Source organism: Natrix helvetica, assembly GCF_964273705.1.
Source record: "Natrix helvetica genome assembly, chromosome: 2".
NCBI classification, from domain to species: Eukaryota; Metazoa; Chordata; class Lepidosauria; order Squamata; family Natricidae; genus Natrix; species Natrix helvetica.
The window spans coordinates 264,151,167-264,163,185 of record NC_138552.1 but is presented as its reverse complement, the minus strand read 5'-3'; the positions used below and the strand labels follow the sequence as shown (position 1 = coordinate 264,163,185).

General features: G+C 39.8%; 1 long non-coding RNA gene across 1 annotated transcript; it reads left to right on the top strand.

The window, feature by feature from the left end:
- The first annotated feature begins 8,962 nt into the window (after positions 1 to 8,962).
- Positions 8,963 to 10,869, top strand: LOC309385909. The gene is made up of 3 exons (XR_014174314.1): positions 8,963 to 9,038; positions 10,425 to 10,542; positions 10,732 to 10,869. It is a non-coding gene; the product is annotated as an uncharacterized lncRNA (long non-coding RNA).
- Positions 10,870 to 12,019: the final 1,150 nt, after the last annotated feature.

The following is a 12,019-nucleotide window of genomic DNA, read 5'->3' as shown; positions in this document are numbered from 1 at the left end:
TTTGCTTCAGGAATTAAAAATGAAATATCTTCAAAAAACCCTCAGAAAGTCACCTTTGGAACAAACTTCTAAAAAATTCCTTTCATTTCATAAAGCAAGTAGGAACAAATCTATGAAAGAAAAACAAACACAAAAGGAATGTATTCATTTCAGTTAATTTTGTAAAAGAAATGCAAGTATTGGTTTATATTTTAATTGAGTATGTTTTACAGTTTTTAAAATGATTTTGTTAGGAGCTAACCAGAGTTGCCTGAGAAATGGATAGCTATATAAATATTTTAACTAAAAAAATTTCTGTGGGATCCCAACTGTTAAATTGCAGCCTAGCACCACACTTTGGTTGGTCCTGATATTTCTGTTTTCCTACACTTCCTCTGTTATTTGGAAATAAATGTCAGGTTTGGAGGGACCAGACAGAGAAGCCCATCAATTTGTTGAATAGAAAGAATTTAAATGAAATGAAACAATGAGCTTATTTATCAGAGGTTGATCAGCAGGGTTGGCCAATGCTTTCAATTGTGTTTCAAAGAAAAGATTGAAGCCTGAAAATCCAGCACCTCTCAGTGCAATGCAATCCTAGGGTGAATTAACATAGGGATAAGTGTTAGTACCAATTTATAAGATCTTGGTAAGACTATACTTGGAATACTGCATCCAGTTTTGGTCAACTCACTTAAAAAATGTTGAGACTCTGGAAAGAGTGCAAAAAAGAACAAAAATAATAATTTGGGACCTAGAGGCTAAATCATATAAGAACAGTTGCAGGAATTGGGTATGTTTAGTCTAGTGAAAAGAAGGACATGATAGCAGTGTTTCAATATTTGAGGGGCTGCCACCAAAAAGAGGGGCTCAGCCTATTTTTCAAAGCACCCGAAGGCAAGGCAAGAAGCAATGATTGGAAATGAGTCAAGGAGCGAAGCAATGTCAAACTGAGAAGAAATTTCCTAGAAGTAAAAACAATAAGCCAAAGAAACGACTAATCTTTCAAAGTTGTGGATGCTCCATCACTGGAGGCTTTTAAAAAGAGACTGGACAGTCACTTGTCTGAAATAATAGGTTCTGCTTGAGCAGAGATTTGGACTAGAAGACCTCCAAGGTCACTTCCAAATCTGCTATCCTGTATTCTGTTATTTTTCTGTTATTCTGTCATTCACTAAATCACTAAGGTGGTGTGTGTGTGTGTGTGTGTGTGTGTGTGTGTGTTGTATTTGTGCTGATAAATAAATAAAAGGAGACTAGTATAGATCTATTTCAAGCTAGTTAGCTCTCATCAGCTAGCCATACCCTTACTGGGATTCGAACCTGGGCTCCCTTTATTTATTTATCAGCACAAATACAACACAAATATAAAAAGGCAACATTAAAAATAAAAATATGGTTTTCTGCCTGGATGGTCCTCTGTAATGAGCCGAAGGACAGAAAGGGGGAGTAGTGAGCTCCCTCCCATATTTGGGCATACCAGGGGTTGTAACACAAATACACACACACACACACACACACGTGTGTATGTGTGTGTGTGTGTGTGTGTATTGTATTTGTACTGATAAATAAATAAAGGGAGACTAGTATAGATCTATTTCGAGCTAATTAGCTCTCATCAGCTAGCCATACCCTTACTGGGATTTGAACCTGGGCTGTATTACATATTAGGCAGATGTGTTAGCCACTAAGCCACAGGCTCTCCTCCTTATCAGCTGAGCCAGGGAAATAGGTATGTATTTGTGTTACAACCCCTGGTATGGCAAATATGGGAGGGAGCTCACTACTCCCCCTTTCTGTTCTTCGGCTATTTATCAGCACAAATACAACACAAACATAGCAAAGGCAACATTAAAAATAAAAATATGGTTTTCTGCCTGGATGGTCTTCTGTAATGAGCCGAAGGACATATCAGTTTGAGCAAACTGAAGTACTCTGATTCTCTCTGCAGTCTTCCTCAAGGCTAAAGTGACTCCTTCATAAACACCTCTTTTCTCAGAGTAATCACCACATCATCAGGATAATGAAAAGTAGTAATTTCATTATTAGTTAAAACCTTGGAGGAAGGAAGATTTAGCATGGGGGTGTCAAACCTGATGTCATTAGGGGCCACACCAGGATTGGGTTTGACCTTGGGGGCCAGTGTAGGCTTGGCCATGGGGGGCATGACCACCTTGAGGTCACTCATTTTGGAGGCACCTGTAGTGGCACAAACACTTTGCCAGAGATAATGGGCTCCCGAGCTCTATTTTGGTCTGCGATGGCCTCCTACAACTTTCTGCCAGTGAAAACGGGGAGAGGCTTTTCCTGGCAGAGGTCTGTAGGAGGCCCCAATGACGCAAATGGAGCCTGGAGCTCCGTTTTCACTGGCAGAGTCACCGCAGGCCATTCCTTAGCTGTTTCCAGGGTGGCTCCATGGGCCAGATCTAAGCACTCCGTGGGCTGGATCTGCCCCTTGGCCTTGAGTTTTGCACCCCTGATGTAGCAAGAGGAAATCTGCTTGAGAGATAGAATCTGTTCCTGGATCATTCTTTTTGTTAACTGGACAGACCGACAAATGTATGTTATTAATTTTAGGCGCCAGCATATAAGAATAGAAAATATATGCTAAAAATCAAATTATTAGTGGGTGAGTCAGATAAAGCTATTGCTTTATTTTTCTTTATATAAATTGAATTGTTATTTATCAGTTTCTAACATACTTATGCCCTTGAAATACAACTGTGCTGTACTTGCTTGTGACTTCTTTATGAGAGACTTGGGGCATTATATTCATTTGACTACAAGAATGTGTGTACGTGCATCCACATCTCTTTGAATACATTTCAGTTTGGAAGACATTGCCTGCTCTTCAACCATACATTGTGTCATAAAGTCACACAGAATGTCTCTTCTCTGTCTATTTGTTAATTTTCTGAAGTACCGTATTTTTCAGAGTATAAGATGCAACTTTTTCCCACAAAAAAGAAGCCAAAAATCTGGGTGCTTCTTATACACTGAATACAGTGTTTTTGCCTCCTGAAACCCCATCCCTTCACCAAAATGGCCATGCATAGCTTTTAGGAGGCTTTCAGAGAGCTCCTGGGAAGGGCAGAAATGACCAGAAAATGGGTGATTTTTTGCTCAATTTGGCTCCTCCAGCTGCCAGGAGCATTCCATAAGCCTCCATAATTCATGCCCCTTTTTTGAAAAAAAAAAACAGGCCTGTTTTTGCAAAAAACGGGCCATTTTTGGGAGGTTTGCAGAGTGCAAAAAAATATTTTTTTAAATTTGCCTCTTCAAAACCTTGGTGCATCGTATACTCCTGAGCATCTTACACTCCAAAAAATATGGTAATTACATTGCCATTGATCTCCATTGTGGAATCCAACCATTCATTCAGAACTGAGAAAGCTTCTTGGATGAGAAGTGAAGGGAAAATAACCAAGAAAGTCCAGTTGCCTGTTGTAATTTTAAAACTAAATAAATACTTTCTTTTTAATTGCCCCCCCCCCAAAAAAAATCCAAAAGCCAAAAGGAAGAACAAAAAAAGTTCCAACTGATGTGGTTGCTTGGGAAGAAATAATGCAAAGCAAATATTAAAATATTAAGACCTTTCAATAAAACATAAAAGATAAATATATAAATAAATGTATTCAACAAAAACCCATGGAATACTACTAAAAATAAGCATGCCTTCATCTGATGATACCATATCTAAGGAGGACCCTGGAACATGCACTGCAGAAATCAGGTTTGGGAATGAAATCACAAATTTTCTCTCTGTCTGTTTCTATCTCTGTCCTTTTCTCTGTCTCTCACACATAAAATAGTTATATTGGATAGAGCTTTCTTTTCCTGGTGGAAGAAAATCAAACCTAAAATTCCTCAGACAAATGTGAAGAATAAGAGAACAGAAGAAAAATGAACTTCCTTCAGCTACTGTTGCAAATAGGCAATGTAATAGCAGAAGAAGGATGAAATCACTCAGAAACCAGACAAGACTGAGTGCTTTTCCTCTTTTAGGATCTTTTGAATCTGGGCTTTTACCAGCACATCTTTTATCTATAAACAAATCTATAAACATATTAGGATCTATCCCAATCAGAAGCCCTGGATGAACCTGTGAGTCCAGTGCCTCTTATGTGACAGGACCAAGGTGATGGGGCAAGATGCTGTGTTGCCAGAGCTAGTCTGAAGGAAGGTATTTTGAAGGCCAAGACTGATTATAAGAGGAAGTTAGAGGATAATTTTGATAGTAATAACATGAGGCAGGTGACAAGGGATTCAACAAATTACCAACCATCAATTGGCCAACATCATCCCTGCTGAGGGGGATGCTTTGTTGGCAAAGCAGCTGAATCCTTTCTTTGCTCACTTTGAAGTGGAGACGTCAGAGACAGCTAAAATACAGCCACCAGCCCATTGTAGCCCCGACCTCATTGTGGAGGAACAGGAGATAGGGAGAATTCTGAGGGCTGTGGACACTAGAAAGGCTGCCGGTCCTGCTGGTATCTCTGGCCGAGTGCTTAAAGATTGTGTTGTTCAGTTGGCTGGAGTCTTTACCAGGATCTTCATTTGGTCTTTATCCCAGTTCAGTATTCCATCTTGTTTGTTGGCTTCCACCATTTGTTCGCCTGCCAAAGAAGTTCCCTATCAATAACCTGAACAGTGGCACTTACTCCTATCATCATAAAGTGCTTTGAGAGATTGGTCTGCCAGCACATCATTTCTGGTCTTCCGCATACATTTGATAAACACCCGTTTGCATACAGAAGAAATAGATCTACAGAGGATGCTACAGCCATCACTCTTCTCACTGCTCTGACTCATTTGGAACAGCAGGGCGGAAGCTATGTGGGGATACTTCTTGCAGATTTTAGACTAGTGTCTAAACTTATGGATCTTGGACTTTCTTATTCAATCTGCCTTTGTATTATGGATTTCCTGTCTGGCTGCTCTCAGAGGGTCAGATTAGGTTATCATGTTTCTTCAGCCCTTTTTCTTAGCACTGGTACACCATGGGAGTGGAGTCCCTTACTCTATACTCTTTATGTGCATGACTGCATTACCACTCATGCTAGAAATACCATTACTACATTTAAAGATTATACAACAGTGTGGGACTTCTCTCGGGGGGTGGGATGAGTCTGCCTATCTAGATAAGGTGGATTGGTTGCTTTCATGGTCTGTAGACAATAACTTGATCCTTAACACCAATAAGACCAAGGAGCTTATAGTGGACTATAGAAGGAATAGATCAGACATCCAGCCTTTGCTTTTCAATGGAGACCGAGTGAAGAAAGTGGCCAGGGTATCATTTGCCAATTGCACTGTGGCAGGTAGAACAGCACTCCAGAGGGTTAATATCATTGCCCAGAGAATCATTGGTTGCCTTCTCCCCTCTTTGGAAGAGCTTTATCCTGGGCACTCTTTCACTTCTAACAATCTTGATCTTTAGTCCCTTCAAATAATGTCTTGCAAATTTATTTCTTTTCATTCTGGAGGGCCAGATTTATCTAGTGATTAAGGCATCAGGCTAGAAAGTGGGAGAGTATGAGCTCTAGTCCCACTATAACTATAAAAGCCTCCGGGTTGACCTTTGGCCAGTTACTCTCTCTCTCAGACCAATTAATCTCAAAGGCTTATTGTTGTGGGGAAAATAAGAGGAAATTGTGTCAGATATTCTATATTTGCTGCCATGATTTATTTGTAAAAATAATAAAGGTGGTATGTAATTAAATAAATTACAATTTAAGTTGTATTGCACTGCCTGTCTGCTTCCGAGTTGGGCCAACTTTGAAGGGCTCATAACTCTTGGTGAAAGACACTCTTAAATGCAACCTTGATTTAGGGCCTCACCAGCACAAGGAATGGCACCCAGAAATGACATTTTCAGGGGGAAAGAATACACAGTGTTGAAGAGACATCATTTGGTCACATCAGTGGTGGGTTTCCAGCGGTACAGCCCGGTACGGCCATACCAGTAGTAGCCAGGAGCAGCAGCCACTACACCGGTGAGGTGCCTCGTTTGGCTCACCCACCTGCCCATGTTCAATAACAAGTGGGGCAACTGCACACCCGTGCCTGCAGACCTCCGTCTAGCAGCTGGGTGTCACAGGGGGGTGGCGTGCACATGTGCGCCCAGCGCACATGCCTGACTAGGATTCCCAGCCCCGTGTGCAGCGTACCGGTTGAGAGGGAATCAAGAACTCACCACTGGGTCACATGTTTGCATTCTGAGGCATTCAGTGTGAGTTCTGTCACACTGTTTTTTTCATCAGTTTTCTGTCAGAGCTTTTTTAGAAACCACTAAAGGAATTCATTCTTCTGTAGGTTAATTGGATGAAGAACATTTCAGCACTGATAGGTTTAAACTTTCCCCTTCATGAATCAAATGACTTGTTGAATCACTTTTATCTGTTATCTCTACATTATCAAGCCAGATTCATTAGGAAAGGATTGCTAATACTAAAAAAGCAGTAAAATATATGGAATCATAAAGCCTAATGCAGAAGAAAACCATCCAAACATTGTGGCCTCCTATACAATGGATTCACTTTCCATTATCTTACATAATGTGATTTCTAATCATTGAGTCAGTTGTTTCCTGTGGTTTCCTCATTACCTCTGCTGCACACATTCCTTACACAAGTTAACTGGCCATTTCTTGGATTACAGCAAGATTACAACAAACATCTTGTTTTTAGTTCTCAAGGCGCTTTTAGAGATTAAGTTGGTTTCCACAGTTTCTTCAGCACCTTCCTCCTATGGTTATTGAGCAAACAACTACAATATTAAATGTTGATTATAATATTAAGTTGAATATTTTCTTTCCACAGCTGCCAATTTTACCATTTTCAGTCTGATGGGTCTACTAATGTACCTGTGGTTAAGCAACTTGTTAATTTTGCAGGTTCATCATTCATGAGGGTCTGTGTGGAAATCATCTATAGTCCACAGAAATGTGTTCCACCTTCAAGGCAAAGTTTGGGAGATGTGGCTGAACAACTACTTTTTCCACTCATTGCAGTGAAACTATCAATAACCCGAGTCCTGCCCATTGCCTGCAATGACAGGCTCAATACTTGACTCCATGAAGGACCGTCTCAATATGCCTTTTCACTGCAGCTATTTTTTGCATCTTGATTGCTCACATCAGTTTTATCAGCAGAGTCCATATAATACAGAAATTCTTGCATCTTCAAGCAGATTTCTTTTCCATTCTTGTCCTCATCCCTCACTCTTAGGATTCCTTCTCAGAGCAACTGTATCACAGATAGGGAGGAGAGATAAAGAGGGACTAGCCTAATATACAGGCTGAAATGTTGTCCCTTTTCTAGAGCACTTTTCTTGTAGTTGAATATGAGAGCTAATGTGAAGTCTGACACTGAATGGCATAACTCTATTTCTCTGTCAGGTGAATACATTTTATTTTCATATATTAAATCTGTTTGTCACCATCTCACTACAATATCCCTTCAGCTGGCAATCCACACCTATAGGTGTCCCAAGCAAATATTGAACAGTTGTGTTTACTATGGATCTAACAGTATAACTCTATAATTACATCTGAAAATTGTGTTATGTGACAGATCTCAAGTTACTAGCTCAGTGGAGTTTTGGAGAATGTCTTGTGTTTCACTTTGAAATCATCTACACTTCTCTACAGCCTCCATGGCAGCTGACATTTCATTCTCATCCCAAATCAGGGAACATCAGGGGCCTCCTCCCAATAGGGGGACCCAGGGAGGCTTCAGAATAATGAAAAGGTGTGTGAGAAAAACCTACCCAAAAGGGTTGCCAAAAAGGGTGAGTGCCTTCTATTTATTTTTCATCTTCAGTAGATTTTTAGGCAGGACAAAAGAACTGCATTCTCTTTGTTGCTCCTGATCAAGCTTCATACAAACAGAGCATAAAGTAAACTCCCTGAATGCTCAGCAGTTAACTATGCAAAATACTCATGGAAATGACTCAGCTTTTGTGTCCCTTTACAATAATGAAGCCATATGTAGAAGATTTGTTCACCATTTCTAAAATAGTCACTTGATATTCTTTTCTGCCATAAAACTGCAGACTTTATATTGACATGCACATTTCACAGAAACCAAATCTTTATATAATCCAGGGCTCTAACGCATGGAAATCCTGAAGGGTTTTTTCCTTCCACCTTTCCAAGTATACCTTGTAAGGAGCCTGATCTATGTTGATTCTCCAGTTCTTTCCATTTGGAGTGAACATTCAGCCCTTCATTCTTATGTTGATGAGAAATAACATCTGAATGAGCCACTTCACCATGTGTGTCTTCTCTTGGTAACACATAGTATAGAAGTGATAAAAAAAATAAAAGTGGATTCAATCACATAGTCACTCCATATACCATTTTCATTCTCCCCAAAATCTCTTCTTAGACCAATGAACTTTGCCATTGTAAATGAAGACCTTATATCTCCTATTTTTAACCATATCATCTTTTCCCCAAACAATCTGAGTATAGATACCCAGGTCTCTCCAAATCCTAACATCCAAGTCATAGATTACAGACAGATTGAATAGATGATAGATAAATAGAGTAGATAGATGATAGATAGATAGATAGATAGATAGATAGATAGATAGATAGATAGATAGATAGATAGATAGATAGATAGATAGATTTGTGTGTGTGTATGCATATTAATAGGTGGTAACCACACGTAACTAATCTATGCTGATAAGTATTTCATTTGCATGTAACTAATTGTGTCAACTTTGCAGGCCACCAATAATGGAGCCAAACATTTATCATTCAAAGTATTTTAGCTATAAGCAGAACCATGTAACCATTCCACTAACTCTCTTGCTCTTGCAAGGACATTTGCAAGTTAGCCTCAGGAGTATTTCAATAGAAGGAAATACAACAAGGCCAATTACATTAAAGAGTAGTTGCAATATTTCACAGTGTGATGCAATCATTATAACTGCATAAATAGAGAGCTATGTCCTGTCCCAGGAATAAATTTGGTCTAGAACTAATCCCAACATGAAGATTCTTTATCTGCTGTTTGCATTCCTTTTCCTTGCATTCCTGTTTGAACCAGGTAAGAAATTAAATTATAGATAATTGAGAAATGACTGATAACTGACTACTTTCTAAGCAAATTTGATCATCACTGAAAGCAGGATAATCTTTAACTTCTTTTCATTTATGTTAAAGAAATACCTTTGAACACTGTGGAGGGAGCCCTCAAACATTTGAAAAATATGCCATTGATTTTTCTACATAGCTTCAATGTAGGTTTTATTATTGTAATAAAATAGCTAATTTGGACTTTGGGCTACCAGGAATTATCTAGTGTTTTTGGACTTGGCTTGATCTAGGATGTTCACAGTTTCTCAGTTGAAAGTATGGTTAAATCTGTCCATATGCTGTGAAATTAAAGTGTTTTCATCATGTCTTATGATTGCTACTTGGTGTTCATGGAAATAGCAAGAGAAAGAAGTACTAGGTAGGTTTGCCACCTTAGGTTATTTTAAGAAATACAGATGAGATAAAAATAAATAAAAGTAAATATTACTTATTTAGTAAATCTACATATTCAATTTGTAAAAAAGAGAAGATATTGCAGCAAAATGTCACAAATGCACCGCTTTTCAAGAGCAGAGAAAAGCAGTGTTACAAGCATTAACAGAAGAGGAAGAAAGCCAAAGGTAAACCAGATCCTGAGGTTCAAAGGTAGTTAACTATTCTCACTCAACATCTCAATCCAAAACACCCAGTAGAACCAGCCATGATAATTCAGGATTATTTCTTAGCAAGAAAAGGATCCATAGTAATAATGGAGAGAAATATATCAGTGCAAGGTCTTCCTTTGGTGAGAATCAGTTTTTTTTCCTCTGTACTATCTTAATAAATACATGTTTATGTTTTATTGAAAGGTCTTAATATTTTAGGATTTGTTTTGTATTATTTCTTCCCAAGCAACCTCATGAGCTGGAATGAACTTTTTTTTGTTCTTTTTGGCTTTTGGATTTTTGGGGGGGCAATTAAAAAGAAAGTATTTATTTACTTTTAAAATTACAACAGGCAACTGGACTTTCTTGGTTTTTTCCCTTCACTTCTCATCCAAGAAGCTTCCTCATTTCTGACTGAGTGGTTGGATTCCACAGTGGAGGTCAATGGCAATGTAATTACCATATTTTTTTGGAGTATAAAATGCATAGGAGTATAAGATGCACCAAGCTTTTGAAGAGGCAAATTAAAAAACATTTCTGGCCAGGTTTAAAACCTGTGTTAATATATGATATATTGAGGCTGCTGAATGGAGATTTTCAGAAGTGGATTCCTTGGTCAGAGAGAATTTCCTGAATTCATAGGAATCCTGTAATTCTGTAGAAGAAAGTGATGTCTTAGAAGGAAAAAAATTATCTAAATAAAAAAATATCTTCACTTATCATTTCCATGTCTACTGTTTTTCTGTTCACAGGTAAAGCCCAGCCCCGGTGTCATTATTCAGGAGGACGCTGCTTTCGCCGTCCCTGTCCCAAAAACTCCTTCTACATTGGGAGACAGGATTGTAAAAAGGGAACAATATGTTGTGAACGGTAAGTAAACTCTCCTCTATTAAAGGTGCCACAGATGTACATTGGATAATCTTGTTTGGATTCCAAAGCCTTTACCTAAAGAGGAACAGGTGTTTCAAAGGCAGATAGGAGTGCAGGAGAGATGTTCACGTAACAGAATTTACCTTAAACTTACTTTGATCAATCTGTTATTTTATCTCATTTGTATAGCCGCCCTGGAAAATAATACCATCTCCATCTACAATCCTAGACGTCTTCAAGATATGGCCAAAGACCCGAGATTACTGCCTGCTATTGCTTTATCTTTCTTTACATGAATCAAATTGCTACCTATGAAAAAAAATATGCATTGAAGTAAAATTTGGCAAATATTCCTTGAAATAAAGCTAAATGAGCATTGCAGTTATTGTGCAACTTTTTAACAGGGCTCTGGGAACAATATATTTCTTTCATTACGTAAATGTATCTGTCTGTTTGTGTATCGTATCTCTTTGCCTACATTTCCGTGTGGAATGTGTTCCCTGTCCTTCAACCAGACATTATGCCATAAAGTCACACAGTTTCAATTTCAATTTCAATTTTTTCAATTTTATTTGATTTCTAGACTGCCCTTTCTCCCCGAAGGGACTCGGGGCGGTGTACAGGAACCACATTAAAAACCATACACATAGAATAAATACCATTAAAATCAAATTAAACCTTAACCCCTGTACAAATTGGTAAAAATTAAAACTCGGCCTAAAACCAACCCATAAAATTTAAAAATGCAGACTGAGGTGGGTAAGCTAGGATTAGGCCAGGCCGGCTAAATTGAACAGGTGGGTTTTAAGCTTCTTACGGAAGGAGCGGAGGTCTGTAGTTGTTCTAATATCAGGGGGAAGGTCATTCCAGAGGGTCGGGCCCATCACAGAGAAGGCCCTTCCCCTGGGCGTCGCCCGCTGTCATAGCCTAGTGGACGGCACCCGGAGGAGTCCCTCTCTGTGTGAGCAGATCGGCCGAAGGGATGTATGGGGCAGGATATGATCCCGCAAATACCTAGGTCCTGTGCCATGGAGTGCTTTAAAGATGAAAATCAGCACCTTGAAACGCACCCGAAAAGCCACAGGTAGCCAGTACAGCCTGTGCAGGAGAGGTGTTACGTGGGAGTACCTAGCGACTCCCGAAACTGCCCGCGCGGCCGCATTCTGAACCAACTGCAGCCTTCGGGTGCATCTCAAGGGGAGCCCCATGTAGAGAGCATTACAGTAGTCCAGCCGGGACGTCACAAGCGCATGGATGACTGTGCGGAGGGCGTTCCGGTCCAATAGGGGACGCAACTGGCACACCAGGCGAACCTGGTGGAACGCCCCCCTTGCCACGGCTGTCACATGGTCATCTATTGACAGCCGGGCATCTAGGAGGACGCCCAGATTGCGTACCCGATCCACGGGGGCCAGATGTCCGCCCCCAATGGCCAGTGATGGAGTCAACTGGTTGAACCGGGGTGCCGGTAGCCACA